Here is a 14805-nt window from a genome sequence, read left to right as displayed (position 1 = left end):
GAATGTTGATATCTGACACGTGGGGTCTGCAGATTCATTTCTTTAGTTGACAACAGCCTTAAAACACTAGGCAATGGAAAGAACACAGTTGATGAAGACAGAAATCAAACATGTCCAAATAAGCTAGATGATCTGAAATTAATTCATTTTTCTGTTCCTTGAGACTTTATGTTGACAAAATGTGGGATATATAGTGCAAAGGAAAAGCAAGAAAATTCATATCCCATTTTTTCCATCAAAGGATAATATCAGTTAGACATTTCATTGATTGTTTTTTACTCCTTAGCTTCCTTTATTATTTAAATACCATATTTCATAAACATATCAGTTTTTACTGAAAGGTAGTTAGTCATCATCAGATTAATAACATTGGATATGATCAAACTCATAGCCTTTTGAACATATTATAGAAAACAAAATTACTCTCCCGATATTAATCTCATAGGACCACAGATACCCAGAAACTTTTCAGCTTCAAGTACCATATTAGGGTATTAACTAAAAGCTCTCTGTAGGACATAAATTGCAACAATATTAGTTTAGTTATTGCAGTAAGAATTAATGTATTGACTGATCAGTCATCAAAACTGTGTGAGACAGGTCCCTTCTGTTTTAGCTGAACAGCTGAGTTCAAATAGATTAGGAAACTTCTCTATCGTGCCTGTATGTGTGTGTTCACATGTATGCGATTACGTGTGTATGTGCTGACACACGGGTGTCAGTAGAAAGTTCCAAGATTGATGTCAGTCAGGTGTCTTCCTCAGTTACTCATTCATTATGCACTGAGACAAGGTCTCTTGCTGACTCTGGAGCTAGTCTGCCTGGCTTGCTTGTTCCCAGGATCCCCATTGCTGCTCCTCAGTGTTAGGATCATCCCTTCACCCCTGCTTTTTATGTGAGTTCTGGGAATCTGAACTCTGGTCCTCACAGTTCCACAGGTGGCAAGTGCTTTTCTTTCGGAGCTTTCTCCCCAGCCTGAAGAAACTTCAGCTGGAGTTAGCTCAGTCTGGAAAGTCCTTACTGTACAAGTATGAGGACCAGAGCTTGCACTCCAGAACTCATGTTAAAAAAGAAACCGAGCCAGACATGTTGATGTCTTTGTCATCCTGTTGTTGGGGAGACAGAAACAGGAGTGTCCATGATGTTCAGTGGCCAGCTAGCCTCGTTGAATTTGCATACTCCACTTAAATTGAAGCTTTTGTCTAAAAAGAAAACAAAAACAAAAAGTCATGATGCAACGACACAGGAGTTTGATCTTGGAGGTAGTCTCTTCTCCCCTCTCCCATCCTGCATCCCCATTCCAGAGTGCCTCCTGTGTACCTGCACACACACACACACACACACACACACACACACACAGACACACACACACAAACACACACAGAGACACAGACATACATACACACACACACAGAGACATACACACAGAGACATACACACACACAGACATACACACACAGACATACACACACACACACACACAGACACACACACACACACAGACACACACAGACACACACACACACATAAAATAAAAGAAAAAGTAGGGGGAAAAGAATAAAAACAAGAGAAAATAGAGAACAAACAAAAACAAACAAGCACAAACTTCTTCAAAGGCACACAGTAAGTGATTAGCAGATTTCAGTCATGAAACCCTAAAGCCAACCCTAAAGCCCTTAATAACTACGGTCAGCTACTCTTTGGATTGTTTCAAATTCTGTACTCTTAGGGAATATCCCAAATAAGCCTTTCTGTTTTGGAGTGGAGGGGAGCCCTGATGTACAGCATTTAAGTATCACCCAAATATATGCTTATGATGAGAGGAGATCTTTATATTCACCCAAATATATGCTTATGATGAGAGGAGATCTTTATATTCAACCAAATATATGCTTATGATGAGAGGAGATCTTTATATTCCGTCCGTTCTATTTCATAAAAAGAGAAATAAATGTCTATAGACAAACTTCAATCCATATGTTGTGCTCTAACAAAATAAACCAACATCCTCTTATCCTGTTCAGTTCTCATCCATCCAGTGCCGGGACAGTCTCTACCTTTAACTGTAATTCTCAAAGCACTTTGACCTTTTCCCTCAAAAAATGTTAGCACAGGAAGGTCATCAAGTGCAGAGATTCAGGACCCTGAGCCCGGTCTTCAAGAAGGAAGTCGCTCTTTAGTTAGTTTTGCTACTATAGACTCTTTCAGGCTTCGGAGAAAACAGGAAAAGAGAAAGAAAAGCAAATTTCTCAAGGGTTTCCCCCAACAATTTATTTAGAATATTTTGCCCCTCAGGGACTGGTTTCTATTCCAACATCTTTCCACTTCGCCACAGTTTCATTTTTTACTTAATCCTTATATAAACAGGCGTTCCAAGTCCTATACATCTCAGAGCAGGTAATTATGTCTGACTCATCCCACTCACACTTAGTGAGCATCATTCTGGCCAATGAAAATACTGATAAACAATCCAGCTCCATTCCTAAGGGACAGCTGCATCTAGTGGAAGAGGGTAGCAAGGGCAGAATTACACAGCGGCAGCAGCAGCAGCAGCACCATCACATGCTTCCCACCCACTGAATTAAGCACAGTGCAGAGAGATCCCGGAAGATGCACTCTCAGACATGGGAGACACCAGAGGCTGCTTTCTGTGGGTGGAAAGAAATCCGCCACACACATTTTGCTCAGCACGTGACTTCTCCTTCTATAGAAAGCTTCTCTCCTGAGCTCTGTAACCTCAAGGACAATAGCATCCATGCAAAGAGAAATGCAGAGGGGATTGAGACCCATGCTCCAGAAAAAGCAATTCGGTTTCTTTTGAAAAACGATGAAAAGAAATGCATCCCTAAACTCAGCAGAACACATTTCATAAATAGGAACAGCCATCTTCAACCCTGGGTGATTCAGTATCAAAAAGAAACACAACTCCTACAAACATCTGACACCACGAGGAGGGAGAAGTTTGCCCCAGCTGGTATATCTTGACAGGTTCAAGTTGAGCCCCCACCCCCAAACCCAACACAAAACTGAAAACACAGACACACCGCCCTCAGAGGTGTGATCTGGTGCACTTCCCCCTAGGCAATGGGCCACACTATAATTTCACACTGCTAGGAATGCATCCATCTCTAGTGGAGACTGTTAGCTGCAGAAACCCAGTGGAAACTGCCATTCTGGAAACTTTCTCATCGCAGGAGAAGCAGTCCAGAGGGCTTCCGTGTAACGCCAGTGAACTGTAAAATTAGTTCCAAATGATGAATGCATTCTGTTACCCCCTATAAATGTTCAAGCCACAGAGTGTTCAAGTTGTGTCCTCCATGATATTATGTATGCTTAGCAGGTTTCAACTGTCTTTTACTGAGCTTGAATGTCCAGTCAAGCGAGAGAGCACTGTCTTTAATTTTTCAATCTTTACCTACTGTATTTGGGGGTATGTTTTGCATTGCCAGGGCTCAATTATTCCTCAGCATCACTCTCTCTTGATTCCTGCTTGCCTGAACATCATTGGAATGGGAAGCGTTGGAAGTTTACAAGTGTCACAGGATTTGGGTCAGCAGAACTGGTCACACGAGGAGGATCCAGGAGAAATGGGTGTCGACTATGGTTGGCTTCCCTGGGTGTTCTTGACTCTATCCCAGACGTGCAATGCACTTGGCAGTTTACGTGCTAGGGTTAGTCATCCAACTCTTACTCTGGCCTACTTAAAGTCTTCTTCTCAACTTTAAGACAGGACACTTTATAACTCCTTTTGGATAAGCTTTGGGTTGGCAGATAAGGATTGGTAAGATTTGGGGAAGTTGAGTGGGCAAGAGGGGTGATTTAAGATGTAATGGGGGAAAGGGCAGAAGCGATTATGGAACCAGCTGGAGATGTGAATTGGAAAATAAGCTCGAAAAGTAACTTAAAATGATGGATGATGTGCCTTGAGAAAATGGTTTAGTGTAGATGTGGAAAACAAGCAGGCATGGCGAGGAGGTCATAACTAGGAAAGTGACAAGGTAAGAGAGAAGAAGCTCAAGTAAAGTTAGTGCCTGGGGTTGTGTGAAGTTCAGTGCTTAAGCACTTGGTTGGTATGCAGAAGGCCCAGGATTCAAAACCCAGTACTGTGAAATCAACCAACTAAACAATCACCCATCCACCACTACTACCAACAAAGACATAGTCTGACAAGCTTTGTCTACTGGTGATATGTAAACGCTTCAGATATAGGTCAGTGAGGGAGACTAGCAGGGGGATATTCACTAGCACTTCTTTGGAAAGGAAAGGGCCTCATCACAGTGCACTCTGTGGAGATGGAGAGAAAGGAGCCGAGGACATGGGGCACTGGTTAGTTTTATGTCAACTTGGCTCAAGCTAGAGCCATTTGGGAAAAGACTACCAAGTGAGCAAGTGCTTCAGTAACACTGGCCTGGGAGCAAACATGCGGTGCATTCTCTTGATTAACGATTGAGATGGGAGAGAGGGCCCAGCCCACGTCGGTGGTGCCACCCCTGGACAGGTAGTCCTAGGGGCCATAAGAAAGCACACTGAGCAAGCCACAAGGAGCAAGACAGTATGCAGGCATCCTCCATGACCTCTGCTTCATTTCTTCGCTCCAAGTTCCTCTCTTGAGTTCTTCCCTTTACTTTCTGAAATCATCTCTTCCCTTCCCAAATTGCTTTTGGCCATGCTGCTTAATGAGACAGGGTCTCTCACCATCACAGAGCTCAAATAAGCTACTCTGGCTGGTTAGCATTCCAATGACCCTCCTGTCGCTATCTTTCTGGCACTGGGTCCATAAGTGTGTGGTAAACAGAGTGCATTCTGGGACTGGACTCAGGTCTTTTTTCTTGAACAGCACGTTACTAACCGAGCCATCCTCTCCACCTCTAAATTTTTACTGTTTCTCTTCTTGTTGCTGTTTTCCCTAAATCTGGTCTTGCCTACAGCTGATTTCATATACGAAACATCTGGAACTGACATGACTCAAAAAGCAACTACTCCCCTGCCTGGAATGCCCCTGGCATGAAGATTCTGCTACTTCTTATAGTTCCTTCAAGTCACAGCTGGTCTGTAGAATCTCCCCACCTCCATCTGCAGCAGTTCCCTACCTCAAGGAACAGGGAGTGTTCCCACCTCTTTCATCCACATGGAGCACACCAGGAGGACCTTGCCGTGGCTCTTCTGGAGGCCCCTCTGAGCAGAGGTGAAAAACGGCCAACTTTAAATCCTCACCCAGCAGACTACTCTCCATGTGGGAGATACTTGTTGAGTTGGGCTGATGAAAGGATTGTCTGGTTCTGTGGTGTGATCCATAGCATGTTTTTGACCTCTTTCTAGTTAGTGTCTTTATCTGTAATGGAGGGATGTACATTATGACTCACTGTGGGGAGGGTTTCAAGAGGTAAGATGTGTGGGGCAACAAGCATATAAGAAGCATCTGATTAGTGGTTGTGGCTAGTAAATAGACTGAAGGAAGTTGGGGGCATTAGGTTTACTTAGCTGCAGAGCTTGGAGAGTAGGCAGGACGTTCTGGGCAGAGATGAGATACGACATCCTTTGCCTTTGAGTGAATGGTCAAGAAATGTCTTTTTGGCAATTCAATTGGAAAATGTACCTGGAATGAGAACGCAGACTCTGCAAAGGGCTAGAAGAGATCACTAGGTGAGGTTGTAAAAGGACTTGAGGAGGAAAATGTGGTTGATAGGAAATAAAAGGAGCAAAGATCATTAGAGTGTGTTCTTGGGATTGGTGGGATGGCTCAGTGGGTAAGGGTGCTTGTGGCCAGGCTTAATGACATGAGGTCTGTTCTCAGGTCCCATGAGGTGGAAGGCCTCTTACAGATTGTTTCCCTCTGACCACCACACAGCCACTATGGTGTGAACCTCCTCTCAAAGAAAGAAATAAATGAATGTAATAAACATTTTAAAATATGTCTTTGGAGCATCGGAGCAAAGAAGGGCCACATAAAGTGGACGTTCCCTCAAGCTCCTTTCTATACATCCAACTGTAAGAATTATTTTATGTAAAGTGGATGGTTCCCCAAGCTCCTTCCTATACATCCAACTGTGAGAATTATTTTCATTTTCACGTTGTGACACTTTGACACCATTTAAAGTGATAGCTCTCTGAGATGCATGCAAAGGCAACTGACCGTATGTCTGTTCCACACAAATGGCCAGGATGCATTTGGCTGATTTTGTTCAACTCATTCACATGTTCCCTTCTTCTCTCTTGATAACAATTATATTACTTTGGAAACAGTATCCTAGCTAAAGAATCAGAGCCGTACTGAATTATAATAAAACATTACAAAGGCTATATTTGAACCAACATTTGGAAGGCTCCCCCAGGCTCCAACTTGGAAGTAAACTCTGCTCACCTCAGGCAGTTTAGTAAGGCAGGTGTTAACCTGTCCATGTCCCAGGTGGGGCACAGAGATACCCATTTCCTCTTTCCTCCAAGACAATCCAGGTATACATGTTTTATTTTAGTAACTCACTGGTTAGTGGCTTGAATTCATAGCTAAAATATAGTGAGACCATTGATATTTTTGGCTCAGGTTTTATAATTTAAAGATCACCACTCCCTACCACTCCAAATCCTACCCCTACCCCAGACCAAAAAACCAACCCAATCCTTTTCAGTGTTGCGGTGCCTATTGGCATAATGTCCCCTTTAGAATCTTTTTAGGATGTATTGCCACATCCCAATTTGAAGACAGCTTGTGGTGAATTTGATATAAGTTGGAGAAAATGTAATGATGTTCGTTGGCTGAGATGGTGTGTTCCCTTCATCCTGGCACTAAAAAGACAGAGGCAGGAGGATGTCTATGAGTTGAGACTAGCCTGATCAACACTGTGAGTTCCAGTCCAGCAAATGCTACATAATGAGACCTCCAAAGTCAAAAAGAAAAGAAACATCCCTATACTAAAACCGTGAAGTGACATGAAGTGTATGTAGTCAAGAAAAATGATGTCAAATATATACACCGTTGTGCTTTATCTTAGCCTTCTTTTCTGCAGACAGTTACTGCAGTTCAGTTTCTAATGCACTTTTCAAAGATAATATTTTAAAGCCCAGCTATTGTTCTCCAGATGGATCAAAAACAAATACCATCTCATCCATCATAGATGTTGTAAAAGAATCCAATACTGAATCATGTTTCTTGAACAATTGCATGCCCAGTCTTAGAGAGTCATAGATTCCGTATCTATGGATGTCACTAAGTATAGGTTGAAAGTAGTTGAAAAAAAATGCCAATTTACTTAACATGAAGAACTATTGTTGCTGTTGTTATTCCTTAATCAATCTATGTAAATTTAGAACAGTTTGCAAGTTGGGTGTAGTGATGTATTTCTGGAATTTGAAAAGGAAGTTGGAGGCTAACCTAGGCTATAGGAGACCAGGTAAAGCAACAAGAAAAAACAAGAGAGAGAAATTTGTACAACAATCCCAGTGTATTGACTATCACAAGACTTTGGAGAGGATTCAAAACATGAAATATGGGAAGATATGAATATTTCAAACTTTAATATTAAGTCTTACACAGGGCACAGGTTTTGGTGGCCACCCCACAAAGGTTCTTAAAGCTATCTCCCCACAGATACTGAGGAAGATCTGTATTTGCCAAATTTACCACCCCACAGAGGAACAAACTTCTTGTGCCAACAGAGAAGTAGGAAAGAAGCTGGGCTGAAGATTCTCTGAGCCACTGGTCCAGCCTCCAGAGTATAGGATGCATTAGTCGTCTTGAAATGACATTCATGGATAGCAGCAACAGCCTTTCCTGACTTTCCTTAAAGCTGAACTCACTCAAGGTGGATATGGTGGCATATACCTGTAATCCTAACAGTTGGAAAACAGGTGGGGGATTGTAAGTTCATGAGCACTTTGGCCAAGATAGGGAGATGCTGTTTGAAACAACAGCAACAACAACAACAACCACCTCAAAAATATTGAAGATGTTGCTCAGTGGCCAACAACACTCAAAATACTGAAGATGTGGCTCAGTGGCAGGGCTCTTTCTTACCATGGATGGATGAGGGCCTGGGTCTATCCTTAATTAAGAAAAAGAAAAAGAAAGAGAAAAAGAAAAAGAAAAAGAAAAAGAAAAGGAAAAGGAAAAGGAAAAGGAAAAGGAAAAAGAAAAGAAAAAGAAAAAGAAAAAAGAAAAACCAAGCAATTAGGGCCATTCTTGTAGCGTTTCTGACTCAGCACTGAATTTTATATAATGACTAGAAGCATCTGCCCAAACTTACTTTTAAAAAACAGTTTATAGTAATTTCTGCTCCTTGCATCAGGTGTCTAACTTAAAAATTGGATTATTTTCTTACTTATTAGATATCATTATATTGGTTTACACCACCCCTCAGAAATCAATCTTTGTGCTCTAGATTTACTAGGAAAGGCCAAAAGTAATTAAGTGATAATGATGATGATGAGAAGAAGAAGAAGGAGGAGGAGGAGGAGGAGGAGGAGGAGGAGGAGGAGGAGCAGGAGGAGCAGGAGGAGCAGGAGGAGCAGGAGGAGCAGGAGGAGCAGGAGGAGGAGGAGAAGGAGAAGGAGAAGGAGAAGGAGAAGGAGAAGGAGAAGGAGAAGGAGAAGGAGAAGGAGAAGGAGAAGGAGAAGGAGAAGGAGAAAGAAGGAGAAGAAAGAAAGGAGGCATGGATCTGGGCTACTCAGGAGGCTCAAGCAAGAGGTTCACAATTTTAAGGTCTTCTCAGTGGATAGTCTGAGTTCCAGGCCAGGCTGGAAAGCATTGCAAACATGGGCAGCTTAGAGAGACCTAGTCTCAAAACAAAGTGAATGGAAGACTGGGCACATAGCTAAGTGGTAGTTTGCCTGGCATGTGTGGGGCTCCAGGTCAAACCCCTGGTATTGAAAGATACAAATCCAATAGCTTTCCACACAGTTATATCTACAGCATATTTGATGTTAATAGGATCATTAACTATCTCTAGGATTCCAGTTCTTCAGGTGAGAACCATTCTGAAATTGCCTATGCTCACTTCTCTTTGTTCACCTGCCAAGACGTTCCATCACCTGAACACTGTCCTGGGGCCAAACTTCCCACCTGGGAAGGAAAAGTACAGAGGCTTGATGTTGTCATTATCTCCAGGAAAAGCCATCCAGAAGTTCTAAAGCCAATAATCCACCCGACAGCCCCTCCCTCCCCAAAGTGTCCCCATGCAGACACTCCCTGATTTAATAGGGAGGTAAAACAAAACCTCATTTCACAAGTGTAGCAATAACAGAGCACACACTTCTGTATATACGCTTCTGTATATAAACTTCTGAATATAAGTACAAGGAAAGGAATTAGATCTTTCTAAAAGAAAAGTGTCCAAAATTCCCCACTGGAACATACTTGTCTACATTAGTTTCCAGAATTGTCCATCATAAGGTCAGTGTACATTTGATCTTCTTTGGCCAAATTGCATCATGTTATTCAGGCTTCCATGCCTTTAAGATGTATCAGGAGTGTGGAGGGAGAAAACTTAGCTGTTGAGTAGCTGCCGTTTGCATTAAGATTGCCTAGCCATTTAGCTGATTCCACAATTCATTGTCACATGATCTTGGACAAACTGGTGAATGTCCATTGCTCAGTTCTTCATCTGTAAGGCAAAAAAACGAAAAAAAAAAAAATCCCTCCTTTTGAAATATGCCTAGTTGAACATATATATCTGCATTGTTGTGATCCTCTTGTATGAGATATCTAGTGGCCACAATGGAAATCAGCTGAGTGCTTCAAAAGACCGAGCCAGAGAGTTCTAATGCAGGAGAATGAACCATGAACAAGTTATTTATGAAAGTTTAAGACCACACTTTGAATATCTACCAGACTAAAGTTTGTGAAAGAAACTCAATTCCTCTGATAATATGAAAGAGAAAAATACCAAATGAATGATTCTGTTAGTGTAAGACAAAGTAAAAGGATAACTAGGTGAATTTAAGCAAATAACATAAGGCAGTTAATTAGTATCTAATCACATGTCCCGTGAATATATATTATTTTGTTGAACATTGCATTTTGCTATACATACATATTTCATAATTGCATTTGAACTATTTAATAAAAGTGAACTTCTGTGTATTTATTGTATGTATATGTTAATGTACTTAAAAAACAAATATTCTAAAAACATCTATATTTGATAATCAGTATTCCACCCCTGGAGCCAGTGTACAAGCTTATCCAAATGATAGTTTAATTGTTGTTGAATACAGATGGGGCCTCAGGAGCTCTTTATTGTGCCTGAAGGGACCACTCTAAGGATGCTATTGTTTAAATGATCAGGAACAAGAAGTTATCAGAGATGTTCTCCAGATCGTAGCTTGAATTGGCACTGGTACTAGAGGGCAGAACGCCATCTACTGAACCTTACTTTTTATTCCTGAACCTATCTCTTCATCGCAAGACGTTAATGATCATAATAAACTTAATAAGATGTAACACTTTATAATCATTAATTAGTTAATCTGTAGAACATCTTTGTGAAGTAGGAAGAGGTCATTGCCCTGTTATTCTTTATTACTCATGGGATCTAGAGATAAAACCATTGAGATGTAGGCACTGCACTACACAGCATCTAGTGTTCAACTTCCTTGTGTGACTCAGGAGAAATTACATCTGATAGTAAAGGTTGGAGTTCAGACTTCTGGAGGAAGTGCTCCAGAACCTCGCACCACTCCCATTCTCTGGTTCTATCTACCTCAGGGAGCTGTGGATGCACAGGGCTTGGTGTCTGTGGTCAAATCTCATAGGAAGAGCGAAATCCAAGGCACTGTGAATATCCCAACGTGGCTTGTGCATATTATCTTCCTCTGAGCTATATGAACAGTGTCTACCTCTTCTTTTTTCCTTGAAGGTCAAAAAAGTGTGAATTGTTTCCAACTCTTTGGAACCATTCCAAAACTCACATCATCAAACAGGTTTATTCTGGATTAGTCTGTGTTTTGTGCATTTCTAATGCATCCCACTTAGAGGATTTTAACAATACTTGTTTCCAGCTTGCTAGTGACGGCATGCGTCTGTATGCTTGCTTCTACCATGGAGGCTGAGGCAGAGGTTGTGCCGAGCCCAGAAACTTGAGTCCTGCCTGGAAAATGTAGTGAGAACCTCATCTCAGACAAACAGAGAAACAAACAAACGAACAAACAAACAAGCAACTTATCTCCATTTTGTCTCTTGCATTGTATAGCAAATGTCAGAACATTTGGCCCTTGGCAATGATATCGTAGATTAAAGTTTACTTTATAACTTCTACAAATTATATCTTTTCTACATTGTTTTTAAACAAAAAGTTCAAAGTAGCCTTTACATTTCTAAAATCAAAACAGAATCAGTTAGAAATAGAGTATTAAGTTGCAGACCCTCTAGTCTCTCTTTTATTTAGTCTTGTCTTAATGATTTATTTGCTCAATAAGTGTATGCTAACAAAAACAAACAAATCAAATGGCAATTTAATTCATTAATTAATCAATCAATCTGTTTTTTTAAGGCAGTTTTTTTTTTTTCTGTGTGTAACCCCTTGACTCCCCTGGAACTTGCTCTGTAGACCAGGCTGGCCTCAAACTCACAGAGATCTACTGACTTCTGTCTCCCAAAATGCTGGGGTTAAAGACTAGTACCATCAATGCTTAGAAGTAGTTTATAATCTTGATAAGAAAGCTAAGTAGTAGTTTAAGATGGAGCAGAGCAGTAGTTAAAACTGGTTTTTGATTTATCAGTCTAAGTTCAAATATCCACTTTTCTATGTACCAGGCTTGTGACATGGAAGTTATTGTGACTCCCTACATTAAAGTTTAACCGTCTGTGAAACCTCTCTCTCATGCTGATTCTAGAATGCTCAAAACCATCCTATATGTAAAGCAATTAATATAGTTTGAAGCATTGAAATGTTAGTTAAGACTAGCTGTTTCTTTGGAAAGGAATTCCTTTGAGGCTGAAATTTATGTGGAAACAAATCTTTTTGTTTCCTAATTGTCAAGCTAGAATTTTCAGTCTTCCTTATTGCCTGCTATTCTGTAACTGTAGGTCTCTTTAAACAATCTATTCTACAGTGACCAGACAGTTGCTTAAGAACCATAGATGGCCCCTCCTTCCACTGGGAAGAACAGTTTTCAGGATTTGTTGTCCACAGCTCGTGAGGACTCTGGTCAGGAAGGTCATATTTTCCCCAGGTGCTAGGTTGCTGAAATTACCAGTAAACAACCAGTATCCCAAAAGCTAACTACTCAACTCCAAACAAGCTTCTCATTGGCCCATGGACAAGTCCACTCCTAACTTTTGCCTTACAGAGAGCTTAAAGAACAGCTTGCTAGTAGCACACAGATCTACTCTATAGAACTAGATCTTCCTGCATGCTGCCCTCTGGAAGAATAATGATATAATGGAAGCATTTGAAGCTTGCCTCTTCTTCAGTTCCAGATTCTGTCTTGCCAGTTGTCAAATAAAGCCCTTGTCAACGGGTGCTGTGGCATTCAGGTTGGGTCTTTGCTGACCAGAGGGGCTTACCTATCACAATACTTCTTGGATTCCTGTTTGGATTCCTATGACTCCTGAAGGGAAGACTAACGCAACAGAAAGCAATCTTATTCTGCTGTCCTAACAGAAATAATGGAGATGATGAGGGAGGTCAGGGCAACCATCACTGACCGCTATTCCAAATATCAAGTGGCATTCAAAGTATGTTTTTCATCACAAACTTTCACTAGTTCATCTCTAGTGGAGCCCCATACTTAAAAGCTTACAGATACTTTGGTAGATTTAGGAATACAGTTATTACTGGGATTTGAACTCTGGAACTTTGGGAGAGTCAGTCAATGCTCTTAACCACTGAGCCATTATTATGCTATGGCTAGGTATGGCCCCTATAGACTCATATGTTTGAACTAGCCTATAGGGGCCAGGGAGCAGAATGTGATGGTTTGTATATGCTTGACCAAGAGAGTGGTATTTAGAGGTGTGGCCCTGTTAGACTAGGTGTGCCACTGTAGGTGTGGGCTTTAAGACCCTCATCCTAGCTGCTTAGAAGTCAGTATTCTGCTAGCAACCTTTAGATGAAGATGTAGAACTCTCAGCTCCTCCTGCACCATGCCTACCTGGATGCTGCCATGCATCCACATTGATGATAATGGACTGAACTTCTGAACCTGCAAGCCAGCCCCAATTAAATGTTGTCCTTATAAGAGTTGCTTTGGTCATGGTGTCTGTTTACAGCAGTAAAATCCTAACTCAGACAGTTGTTCTCCCACTGGCATTGTTTTTGATATCTTCTCCCCCACACACCTCTTCAGAAGGAAATGAGAACTTTCAAAGTTGGACTGCTATTTTTTTGTTAGGTTATGTTGTTGTTTACCTGAGGCTCATAACTTTCATTCTGCATTATAATTTGTTTTTCAGACAGTGTCTTCAGTTACAGGTGTATGCCACTATTCCCTGCTTAAAATTATTACTTAAAAGCCACCTGTAGGGCTGGAGAGATGACTCCAAGGTTAGAAGCACTGACTGCTCTGCTCTTCCAGAGGTCCTGAGCTCAATTCCCAGGAACCACATGGTGGCTCACAACCATCTGTAATGGAATCCCATGCCCTCTTCTGGTATGTCTGAAGACAGCTACTGTATATATATATATATCTTTAATTATTAATTTAAATAATTAACAATCATTTAATATTAATACTTAATCATTTAAAATTTAATAATTAGTAAGTTTGGAGTTGGAACTATGATTTCCTCCTTCAAATGGAAACATCACACTCTGCAATTACTTTTTTTTTAATTTTTATTTTTTCTCAGTAGTTGAGAGGTCTCTGCTCTTGCAGAGTTCACTTCCCAGCACCCAATGCCAGGCTGCTTACAACTGTAACTCTAGCTCCAGAAGATCTGATGCTCTTTTGTGGAGTCTCCTGGCATCTGCACTCGTGTGCACATGCTACCCAAAAGAGAACCTTTAATGTATGATGAGTTACTTTTATAATGTGTGTTCATATGCTTAGGTATGTACAGAAAACAGTGTGCTGTATATAGTACCGTACATAGTACATTGTTCCTATTATAATCTAAGGAGCATGGACACCAAAGCTGCACCTTATATATCTGAAACCTGACTTTACCAGTTTATAGCTCTCCATACACACATAATTATACATGTTTACAAACATGCATGCATACATAGGTATGTATGTACAAGCATATACATACATACCTACATACAGAGACAGACAGACAGACAGACAGATGGACAGATTACTTACATACATACATAAACACCTAAAGTGGGCATGAGCTGAGGTTACAAGCTATTGTACTGAGATTAGAACTCAGGTCCTTTGCTTTTACGGTTTGAATCATTTCCCAGCTTCCTCCCCCAGTAATGTGGCGTTATTACTATACATAATAAGTCTATTGATGCTTATGAAATCTGTTACTAGGCTTCTTGATAAGCTTTCTTAGGGATTTTAATGTTTTCAGGTGATTCTCTTAGTTTTTTTAAAATATTATTATTAGTAATGACAATTTCATCTTTTTTTTCTAAAATTTACACTTTGTTCATTTTCTTTTTATGAGATCATAAAAGATGAGATCATAGCTGTAGCAGGCATACAACATCGCCTGTATATTCACAAATGTTTTCTGGGTCTCTTTGGGGAAAATTACATTTCTCCACATTGTTAAATTCAGCCATGCATATGCTTTAGCTGAGGCAGGATTTGTGCTATCAGTTTTGAAAGAACTCTACAATCCTCCTTGATTCACAGTATTCACTTTCAGCCTCCTCAACTGGATGTCACCAGTCACACAGAAGTCATTGCACAGGT

At 40.7% G+C, this 14805-nt stretch overlaps 1 long non-coding RNA gene across 1 annotated transcript in view; it reads right to left on the bottom strand.

The window, feature by feature from the left end:
* Nucleotides 1-268: 268 nt before the first annotated feature.
* The window catches only part of Gm13219 (predicted gene 13219), a 115055-nt gene continuing 100518 nt past the window's right edge, over nt 269-14805 (bottom strand). The window contains exon 3 of the long non-coding RNA NR_168281.1: nt 269-1202. This is a non-coding gene — a long non-coding RNA (predicted gene 13219). The remainder of the gene's footprint in view (nt 1203-14805) is intronic.

Source organism: Mus musculus, chromosome 2 (genome assembly GCF_000001635.26).
Source record: "Mus musculus strain C57BL/6J chromosome 2, GRCm38.p6 C57BL/6J".
Taxonomy (NCBI): Eukaryota; Metazoa; Chordata; class Mammalia; order Rodentia; family Muridae; genus Mus; species Mus musculus.
This window is presented reverse-complemented; position numbering and strand designations above follow the sequence as displayed.